The 10,770-nt window shown below is 46.6% G+C and overlaps 1 long non-coding RNA gene across 1 annotated transcript in view; it reads left to right on the forward strand.

Moving 5' to 3' along the window:
• The window catches only part of LOC110291498, a 108,053-nt gene that overhangs the window by 66,487 nt on the left and 30,796 nt on the right, over positions 1-10,770 (forward strand). The window lies entirely within an intron of this gene.

Genomic DNA, 10,770 nt, shown 5'->3' on the forward strand with positions numbered 1-10,770 from the left:
AACATTTTTTTAAAAAGGGTTACATATACAAGTTCTTGACTAGAACTTGAGGAAATATCAACTCTGTCGGCCAGTCAGTGGTGCTATGCTGTAAATGGCTACTCCCTCTGAGCAGGAGAGAACTTACCACTGTTGGGGCGAGAGGGCAGTTTCTGGGGGATATATAGATCGAGGTGCCCAGGAGTCCTTTGACCAGGGAAGTGTTAGGATGCCATTTCTGTACCAAAATCTGGTGTGTTTCATGTTAAGCACTGTAGCCAAGAACAAGTGACTCTTGACTCTTAATTAAACAGCCCTGTTTTCTCTTTGCCTGGGGGGAGGGGGGGACAACAAAGCTGTCTTTATAGTGAACAACCCAATAATAATACCTAAGCAACAACAAAACTCCAGAACAATGAAAACTTTCTAATGGCTTAGAGTCATAAGGGCTCTGTTGCCATAGGTTTCTTTATTCTCCATTTCCTCCTTTTTATATGCTACTTCCCAAAATCTAGAATAAGCTCAGTTCCCCTCCCCCTTCATCATTCCTAGAAAACGCAGGGAACATTGTAGCTAGCAAGGAGCATAGAGCAAAACTATCTGGGTCCAAATCCAGCCTGTGCACTTAGTAATTCTGTATCCTGTGCCATGCTCTCTGTGCCTTGGTGGCCTTATTTGTAAAATGGCACTGATCACAACAGTGACCTCAGTGCTAGTGATAGGGGTTAAGTGAGTCAGTACAGGGCCAGCACTTCTCTGTAAAGTGCCAGGCTGTAAACAGTGTTAGCTTGTCGGCCATGCTCTGTCCTTGTATCAACTGCTCAGTTGTATCGGTGTATCACACAAGTAGTTGTAGGCAGCACATACAGTAATGGGTGTGTTCCAGAAAGATTTAGTTGTGGAAACTTTCAGAGAGCCATATTTGTTTTGAAGCTCACAGTTTGCTGACTCTTGAAGCCATACATGAAAAAAAAGTGCTTGACATGCAGAGAGCACCCAACCAATGCTAGCCGCTATTACTCACAAATAAACTACACATGTGAGCACCTGCTTGGAACCAGGTGTTGCTCTCTGTTCTGGGAATATAACCGCATAGAACACAGACAAGGTCCCTGCGCCCCAGGAGTGTCCATTCTGCATGAAGGGACATGAGAAAAACAAAATGAGGAAACAGACCATAATACCAGGTAGCAGTGAGTGCTACATGGGACGAAAACGGCAGTGTCACCAGCGAAGTGGTAGCTAAATCAAAGAAGTCAGGGAAGGCCCCTTGGAGGGTGTGACCAGAAGGAGCCAGCTCTGTGGCTACTGCCAAAAGAGGATTCCAGGCAAAGAACAAGCTAGTGTGCTTCTCATTGGTGCCTCCAGCCTAGCTCTGCACCAGCAGCAGAGTGCTGTGGGAAAGGCCGAGAGGAGCAAGAGTGGGAGAGGAGAGCAGGGAGGAAGAGCAATGGACAGGAGGAAAAAGTCAGTTCTTTGGCACCGTGTGCATGGGGTGCATAGCACTGGCTGCGGGAGGGCGTGCTTCTTCCTTCTTCTTAACCCTCAGCCCTTCTTCCAGGGTCATTTTTTCTCTCAGTCTCGTAGCCATCCGCCTAGATATGGAATACTTTTCATGCCCTGCATCTGCCCTTAAGAGCTTGCTGCAGCCGACTGACTAGCTAGCACCTTAAGTCAGAGCCTTCCCTTCCTGCCTTCCACAGGTAAGGAAAGCCTAGGTACCCCTGCCTCCTGCCCCGGGCAGGTTGGAAGAGATTTATGTCTGATTGAGAACATACATGTGTGCGTGCATGTGGATTCAGGACACTGAAGATGCTCCAGGCCCACTTTCTTCCTTGCCTCTCAGGTCTATCGTTTCTCTCATTGTTTTGCCTTTTCTGCTCACGCAGACTTCTAGGATGGCCTAGCCCAGGAAAGCCACCTGTGTGACGTCGGTCTTCTATAGAGAACAGATTATAAACGTTGATAGTTGGAGCTGCAGCCAGCCTGACAAGGCCCTGCTTGCAGCTCCTTCATCAACGTGACGGCTTTTTCGAACTGGATCTGGTCCATAGCCTTCTGAGAGAATATGTCTATTTTCCCTTTCTTCACTTCTTACTACCAAAGAAGCTTCACCAGATGTTGTCCCCAATTAAGTCACATTTACTGGCTCATGTTCTCTTCCAAATATGGGTCTGGTAACCACCATTGCTTGGAGGGCCTGCCTTGCTCCCTTGCCTGAGGCTAGAGGGGAAGTGGCCCTGCTCTCTCCTTCATGGCCCTTACCTCATTTCTTGAGAGTTTCTACAGCTGCCTGAGTCACCAACAACTGTTAGGCCAGCTGACACGTGGCACTGTGGGTCTAAGCATGTAGGCGGGCAGACGCCATGCTGTGGATGTGTTCTCCAGTCCGTGCACTTTGTTGTCTTGTGTTGCTGTCTTGGTGCCCAAAAAGCTGGCTGGAGAAGGCAAAACCTGGCCCCTTTTCTCATCAACAATGACATTCTGCTGGGAGCTGACCCTTCCAGTGTGAGTCATCAGGAAGGGCAGGCTACCTCTGCCCAGCTGAGGAGCAAGTGCTGGCACAAAGAGTTTGCCTTCTTGCCACCATCAAAATGGCTAGGACTTTGCAGCTACAGAAAAATCTTGTGGCTGAAGGAGGATCTCAGAACAGGCTCTCTGCTGACCCTCAGAATGGAGATACTCTTCAAATCCCTCCCCTGTCCCTGCACAGGTCAGACTCCAATGCTGATGAAGACTGATGCCCTTAAACAGGGCTATGCCTGTGCCGCATCCTGGCCGCAGTGCTCTGGATGCCTTTGTGATAAAGCTCAGATACCTTAGCTTGGCTTTCACAAGGGTGTCCCCATCACCCTTTACCTTATGACCTTTGCCCCATAGGCTGGCATCTTGCATTCTGAATGTTACATGGAAAGCCTGCTTGCCCCACACATGTGCCTTTGTCAGGCTGCCTTTCTACATTGTTTCCTTCTCTGGAATACATCTTGCTTTCCAGATATACCCAGAGTCTACACCCCTTCACCCTCACATCACCCATCCATCTATTAGAAAACTATCAGTCAGACATGATGAGACATGCCTGTCACTCCAGTGCTGAGACAGTTGAGGCAGGAGGATCATAAATGTAAGGCCTTATTTCCAAGGAGGGGAGACTCTGTTGAGCTTGTGTATGGCAGCCCAATGCCTTGCTCTGAAATCCTGCTTAATTCATGCTAGACAAACACTCTCAGAGCCTCCAAGCCCGAGGAGCAGATTTCTACACACTTGCAAGGAAGCAATTATCTTAGGGGGACTCAGCTGATGTACGGGGAGAGATACCTTCCCCAGCCTAAAAAGATCAGAGAAGATGACTGGAGGAAGGAACACCTCTGCTGAGCGCTTGTGGCATAAGTAGAAGTTGGGTAGGCAGGGAACTGGGGTGGGAAGGAGGCAGCAAGGGTGTTGACAGGAAGAAGCAGAAAGTAGGAAGACAATGCATTCTAGGAACGGAAAGACTGTGGCAGCCTGGAGTCGAGGGTATAAACTGGGAAGTGAGAGGCTCATAGAGTAGACAGGAATAGTTAGAGGAGCTGGTTTAGGGATTAAGAGACTGGTTAATGAGGTGAGAATACAGTTCAGTGGTGGAGCACTCAGCATGGATAAGGTCCTATGTTGATTCTCTAGAACTACTCTAGTACTACAAAAAGCAGCACTAAAAAAGATAAAGAACAGCAAGTAAGAAGAGTTGAGCTGTAGACCTACTAAGTTCCTAGTGACATCTGATAGATTGGTAGCTGGAGGGGTGCAGTGGGTCGCTGGACATTGGAGTCTGAGGCTGAGGAACGTCTGGAGTTATAGTAATTCAGGGTCCTGGCTAGAGCTTGCCCTTTCTCCCTTACCCCATATTAATTTATAACTCCAAAACAGCAGATCATAAGGCTTTCTGTCTCCCACATTAGAACTCAGCTTCCCTCAGCCAAGTTTTTAGTCTATTCCCCTTCACTGAGCAGGTAACTAGGTGCTGTGAGTGGATCCCCAGGCAAATGCTGACCAAAAACAACTTGACTGACAGGGGCATGTAGGTAGGGAGAAGAATGGTGGGGATGTCTGGACAGAGGGAGGAGTCATGATGCCAACACCTCAGAAACAAGGAGGAGGGGGAGAGGTAGCCCAGTCAGAGGTTGTCCTTGGGCACCTAGCTTAAAAATCGTTTGCATTTTGTGCTTTCATAGGACCCCTGGCTGGTCAGATTCATTGAGGTGTGACTGTACCATCGGATGCTTCATAGCTCTAATGTGAAATCCCTCCTGAGGGCAGGACTCAGGACAGCTTTCCCAGTCCAGACATATGAGGGAGTACTCTGTGATTGGATTACAAGAAGGGAGGGGTGGATGAGTTTGTAGTGACGGCCACTGGTGGTGCTGAATAACTACCACAGCGTCCTAACTTTTCTTCTGAGCCCGTTTTTGCCAGGGAGTTCTCTCTACAGGGAAATCTTTCAAAAGTGTGACTCGGATCATGTTACTTCCCTGCTCAAGACTGACACTTAGACAAAAAAAGCAAACTCCCTGGAGAGATGAGGCTCTCTGGGATCTCTGACTTCATTCCCCCAACCTCTCATATTCCCCCCTTCAACCTCACAGCCACCCTTGCCTGAGAGCATCCTTCTGCCGGAAAACCTTTCCCAAAGTTGCTGTCCTCTCTCTCCATCACCATTTTCAGGTCTCTGTTCAAATGTCTCCTCCTCTAAGTTTTCCCTATGGCAAACTGGCAGAGCCTTGACGATACCAGCTGTGAAGGGCATCCCCAGGGCATAGAGGAGCATGTATGGACTCGAACAGTTCAGAGACTAGTCCCAAGACAGAGCTCATGGCAGCAGCAGCGGAGAGCACAGGCCAGGTGCTCCTGACTCTTGCTGCCACTCTGGGGATGTGCCCAGACCAGAGAAAGAAAAACAGACCTTGGGTCCTCTCTTCAGACATTTTCCTGTGTAGGAGAGTGTGATGAAGGAAAAATAGCCAGAGAAGGAAATTGTCGGGGAGATAGGCTCTGAAAGAATTAGAAGACCCTGAGAAGCCAGGGAGAGGGATCTGGCTTATAGGGAGCTGAGAGAGTCTGCTAAGACTCCCCTCTGAGAATCAAAAAGCATTGAACTGCATACTGGACCTCTAAGGGACAGTCTGGGTCACGACGGTCAATTTCCAGGGGAAAAGCAGGGACTTGCCTCTGGAGGGGAGGGCCCTTGATACTGAAACCCTCCCCCTTGGAATCTTTGCAGTTTGCTTGTTCCTCAAGCTACTGGGAATTCCCCACTTCCTGATAGGAAGACTGGAGTCTTGGTGGGATTTTCCTTAGCCTAGGAATTCGGGACACATCCTAGCTTCTACTATAAAGCTTTTGCCTTTCACACACTGATCCCCCTCCCCAAACACACACACACACACACACACACACACCTTGGAGCAGATTTTCTCCCCACAGTGCCTCAGAAGCTGTTGTCTTTGGAGGCCATGCTTAGAGAATGGCCCCTCTTCATGTGGTCACTCAGCTGCTGACACTCCCAGGCTGTTGAACCTATAGCCCTCAATGCCCTGAGGGGGTCCTTGTTTCTGGCTAGGGAGGAGACTTTTGCTCAGACTCTGCTGTCTCACATCAGGGGGCCTCCTGCTGTCTGTCACATGAGTCACTCCTGCACACTCACACAGTCATTCACCCTGCCTCTGCCTGCTCTAAGTGTTCTTTTCCTCCTCCTGGCCCTGCAGAGGCTCAGCTGTGAAGACTTGGTTAAGCAGCAGCCTCAGGGACCCCGGCAGAATAAGCGTCTACTGGCTGGTGTCTAGGGTCTAGACAGCAGCCACATGAATCTTTAGTATGTGTCTTGTCTGAGACATGTCCCAGGCCAGCTGTTGACTCATGGGTCTCAGAGCACCTGCTGCTTCTCAGGGGCAGTTTCTTAATTCATTTCATTAACCAATGTCTCTGCCAGGCCTCATAACAAGGTACTGAGTGGGGGAAGATCACAGCATGAGGATATCATGGCTTCTGTCATTCAATAGCTCCCAGGCTCATCCTAACAACATAAGTGCTTCAGTGGATGTCAGGCTCTGGGCTGGGGTGTGAGGAGTTAGCATAGGATAGGCATTCGGGGAAGAAGTTAGAATAAAAGAAGATAGCATTCCCACATAGCAGCTAGACTATGGAGAATGATAACATCTCCACTTTGAAGCTAAGGTACCACTGCACTCTTTGTTATCTCTCTGAGCTAAGAACATGGAGGCAAAGGAGAGGGAGTAATGAAAGAGGGGCAGGAGAGAACTGAGAAAGATTTAAGGGGGGTTCTATAAAAGACTACCCTAGACTACACTTGTCTACCAGCTTTGGAGACACACCCCCCCCTTCCTAACAAGATGCTTTTGGTTCAATAAACACTTTTCACCTCTTTTTACTCTCTTTGATCAGTGGATGTTCAATTCTTTGTTAGCCTTTGGGAAAAGCCCAGACACACCCCTGTAGCCCCAATACTCCTCCAATATGGGTAAAGCGCATCCCTGAACTCGAAGAACTTAGGTTGTATTTGGGGAGGGAGACATTAAAACGGGTAAGTCCATTCTATCCAAGCAGTACCTGAAAAGCAGGCGTCTCCTTCCAGCCTTGGCTTACAGTCTACCTTCCAAGACATTTTCTCTAAGCCCTGTCTATGTGTCTGTCCTTCACTCACCACCGCACACACTACGGGGCTTCCTTGTTATCTTCCAGCCTTCCAGCACCCATCTCTGCATCCTAGTCAGAGCTTGAGCATCTAGAGGGAGCAACTGCTCTCTACTGTCTCCTTGGTGTCTTACACAATTGTGCACGTTTTCAGAGTAAGTTTAACACAATGACATTGAAACATCTCACTGTAATTCATACCAGAGACACTGGCAGCATGCTTGCTTTGCTGGAGAAGAAGGAATGATTAATTCTAAATAATGAGGATCAGAAGAGGCAGGAGGAAGTGTACTTGTAGGCAGACCCCAAGGGTATCCAGGTCCTCAAGAACAATGGGCCAAGGGCATCCCAGGGGAAGGGGATAGCAGGGGCAAAGGCTCAGAGCCAGTGTGTCTATGGTTTACTACAGGATCTGGTGCATACTGCCTAGAAGGAACAGAAGAAGTTGGGGGCAAGGAACGCCCTCCTCAGATCAAGGAGTCTGCCAGTGAGTCTGCTCTGTGTTCTATAGACTCAGGGTGCCTCTGAGAAATTCTAAGGAGGAGACAGGATTTGAGGAAGATTAAACTGATAGTGACGTGATGGATCTATTTGGGGAATGAATCATTAATGGAGTTGCCTCCTGCCTCCTGCCTCTGCACCTCTAACCTCTTGGGAGTGACAAAGAGGCCAGTGGAGAATAAGCAGAGAAGTCTGTTAGGAAAGTGTTGTAATGTTAGGAAATAGATGACAGTGAGAATAGAAAGACAGAAGCAAAATTAGTGGCAACTGGATATGGGAAGTGAGACTGTGTCGTCTATTCTGAGTGGCTGAGGGGGCGCAGAAGGGCAGCTGCCATGGCAGGGGAAGAGAGACACAGCATGGCGTTCTGAGTTGTTTAGCAGGGAAGTAATCCTTAGACTTTGACATCACTATGAGGAAAGAGGAGTTTTAGAAGTCATCCCTAGTTCCAGGGCATCTTGATAATCAGCTATGGATGCCCTCTGCCTTGAGTGTTTAAAGGAATTCAAAGCTTACACACCATCTTTTTATCCTGTGAAAATGTTTCACAGACCTCACCCAGTTTTAGCCACCACCCTCTCTTCTTGCCCACCCACCACCACAGCAACTCTTATGCTTAACAACAGAGCAGTGAGGGATGGCAGGAGAGGTAGGATGGTGCAAAGGATACAGGGAGGCTCTGCTGTCATCATGGATGACTTCAGTGGTCCAGCCCACATCCTAGCCTTTTAGATACTTGGTGTATCCATCTCTGTTCTACTGCATCTTGGCTTTTCCCGTTACACTTTCTAGACTGTGTCATCACCCAGAATGACCTCAGCTCTGAACTTAATCATCCTGACATCGTTCTAGATCCTCATCATCCTTATTCAATCACATTGTCTTTATTTGAGCTCTCAGACCTTTTCTTTCTGACTCTGAAGCCCACCTTCCTTATTCATTGTCCTCTCTCAGCTCAGAAACCTCTCTAAAACACACACTCTTTGTTGCACTCCCTGGCACAGTCCCGAGCGTGGGTACAGCAGCCTTCCTCTTCCTTAGAATGTTGGCTACATGGCCACATGGATTGCTGCTGGAGAAAGTTACCTGGACCATCATGGTCTCTTCTTCAGTCTGAGCCTCAGAAAACCCTGCTGTCTTTTTCTCAGGAACATCTGTTTTTCTCCTTGGATAATTGTCTTTGAAAATCCCATTTCTAATTCTTAAGCCTGAATTTTCAGGCATCTGAATTTTCAGCAGATGATAAAGATTCTTCTCCCAACAAGAAAGTGGGCCAGCTATGGTGGTGTATGCCACTGTCAGACAGCCTGGGCGAGGTATAAAGACCAGTTCAAAACCACTAAAGGGTGGGGAGGTGCTCAGTGATGAGCACTTGCCTAGCATGTGCAAAGCTCTGTATTTCATCCCCACTAACACAAAACAAATGATAGAATAAAATAAAGTCTGGAGACAGAACCTCTTCCAATTGTCCCATAAACCAGCATACCAGTCCCGCCCTCTGCATTGGCCTCCTGGCTTAATGGAAGATATGTGCCTTGTCTGACCTTGTCATGTTTTCTTCTATATATAACTCTTTTTTTCTTGGGCCCTTCCCCCTATTTTCCTTACTTCCCCTCCCCCATTGGAAATACTGGTATTTTATTAAATACAGAGCTCAATTTGGAATTATTTTTGCCAATTCTTCAGAGATATGAGGCTACTCTGTTTGAGTTATTGCTTATTGCTATTAGTTTCATTATCAAACATTCTAAAATACTTTCATAGTTATTAAGATAATGTAATTTACATTTTTTAATTAGGTATTTTCTTCATTTACATTTCAAATGCTATCACAAAAGTCCCCCAGACCCTCACCCCCACCGCCCTACCCACCCACTCCCACTTCTTGGCCCTGGCGTTTCCCCCATACTGAAGCACATAAAGTTTGCAAGACCAAGGGGCCTCTCTTCCCAATGATGGCCGACTAGGCCATCTCCTGATACATATGCAGCTAGAGACACGAGCTCCCTGGGTACTGGTTAGTTCATATTGTTGTTCCACTTATAGGGTTGCAGACCCCTTTAGCTCCTTGGGTACTTTCTCTAGCTCCTCCATTGGGGGCCCTGTGTTCCATTCAATAGCTGACTGTGAGCATCCACTTCTGTGTTTGCCAGGCCCCAGAATGGCCTGACAAGAGACAGTTATATCAGGGTCCTTTCAGCAACATCTTGCTGGTGTATGCAATGGTGTCAGCGTTTGGAGGTTGATTATGGGATGGATCCCCGGGTATGGCATCTCTAGATGGTCCATCCTTTCGTCTCAGCTCCAAACCTTGTCTCTGTAGCTCCTTTACCTTACTTTTAAATGTCTTCCTTTCCCCCACTATCAAATCAAGCCTTTCTTTGGTCCAACCTCTTCCACCTATGACTACCCCCTCTTTCCTAGAAAAGCATCTCAAACACCCACCATTGGCTCTACAGGTGTAATGTTTTCTCTTGAACACAATGTTAGTAAACTGCAGTGTGCAGTGCCGCTGATGGCCTTCTGTGTATGGACAAGGCTCTTGTTCTCTGATTGCGATTTTCCCCTATGGTGAGTCACTTCTTTCTTCTGCCTTAGCTTCTGTGATGTTTTCCTGTTTTTGCCTCCTCTTTCAAACTCTAAATAAACACTGGAGCAAATAAGATACTTACTGAGCTTGTCTTTTTCAAATATTATCAGATATTTGCCCCATATTTCTGATACTTTCAGTGCCCTCCATGTTGACCTTGTCCCGTGTACTCCTCTTTCCTAAGCCTCAGATCTGCATAACGAATTACATGTAGGGTTTTCAGACATGGAAGACAAACACTTAGAATGTCTGGTTAAATTTGAGTTTCAGATTAATAAGTGATTTAAAAAAAAACATGAGTATATCCCCATATACTCTTAAGGAATGATTTATACTAAAAAAATTGGTTGTTGATCTAAAACTCAAGTTTAACTGAGTGTCCTTGTTTATCTGGCAGCCCTGTGACTTGACATCTTTATCTGAGGCCTTACAGGCAGGTCTCACCACACAATTAGAACCATAGGTGAACTTCCTACAAACTGTCCACTGGGCTATACGAGTGAAGAGAATCCTTGACTCCTTTGGTCTTCTTTGCTCCTAAGCCCTCCTCAATGACTCTAACATGAAGTGCAAGGAACTATAATGTGGTTCCTCTATATCACATGATGGCTACAGAAAGCCTGACACTACCCAGTCTTGAAATCATCCCAGCCAAGGTCACCTGCTTGCCTCAGCGTTCTTTCTGATACTTGTTGGTGGCTTATCACACAATGGCTAAATGATTTTATTCAAATTCAAATTTATTATGACTCTTATTTGTTTGAATTGCAAAATCCCAAACTCTTTTTTTTTATTTTTTATTTCAAATTTATTGTATTGCTAATTTTTCAACTAACAATTACATAATGTGCATTTCTATAGCATAACATGACATCATCTAATATGCATATATTGTGGAATGTCTTAGACAAAGTAAATGATGTATTTCTATATTTCCCACTTCTTTTTTTATTTTTTATTAGGTATTTTCCTCGTTTACATTTTCAATGCTATCCCAAAAGTCCCCCATACCC

This window comes from Mus caroli, chromosome 3 (assembly GCF_900094665.2).
Source record: "Mus caroli chromosome 3, CAROLI_EIJ_v1.1, whole genome shotgun sequence".
In the NCBI taxonomy this organism is placed as follows: Eukaryota; Metazoa; Chordata; class Mammalia; order Rodentia; family Muridae; genus Mus; species Mus caroli.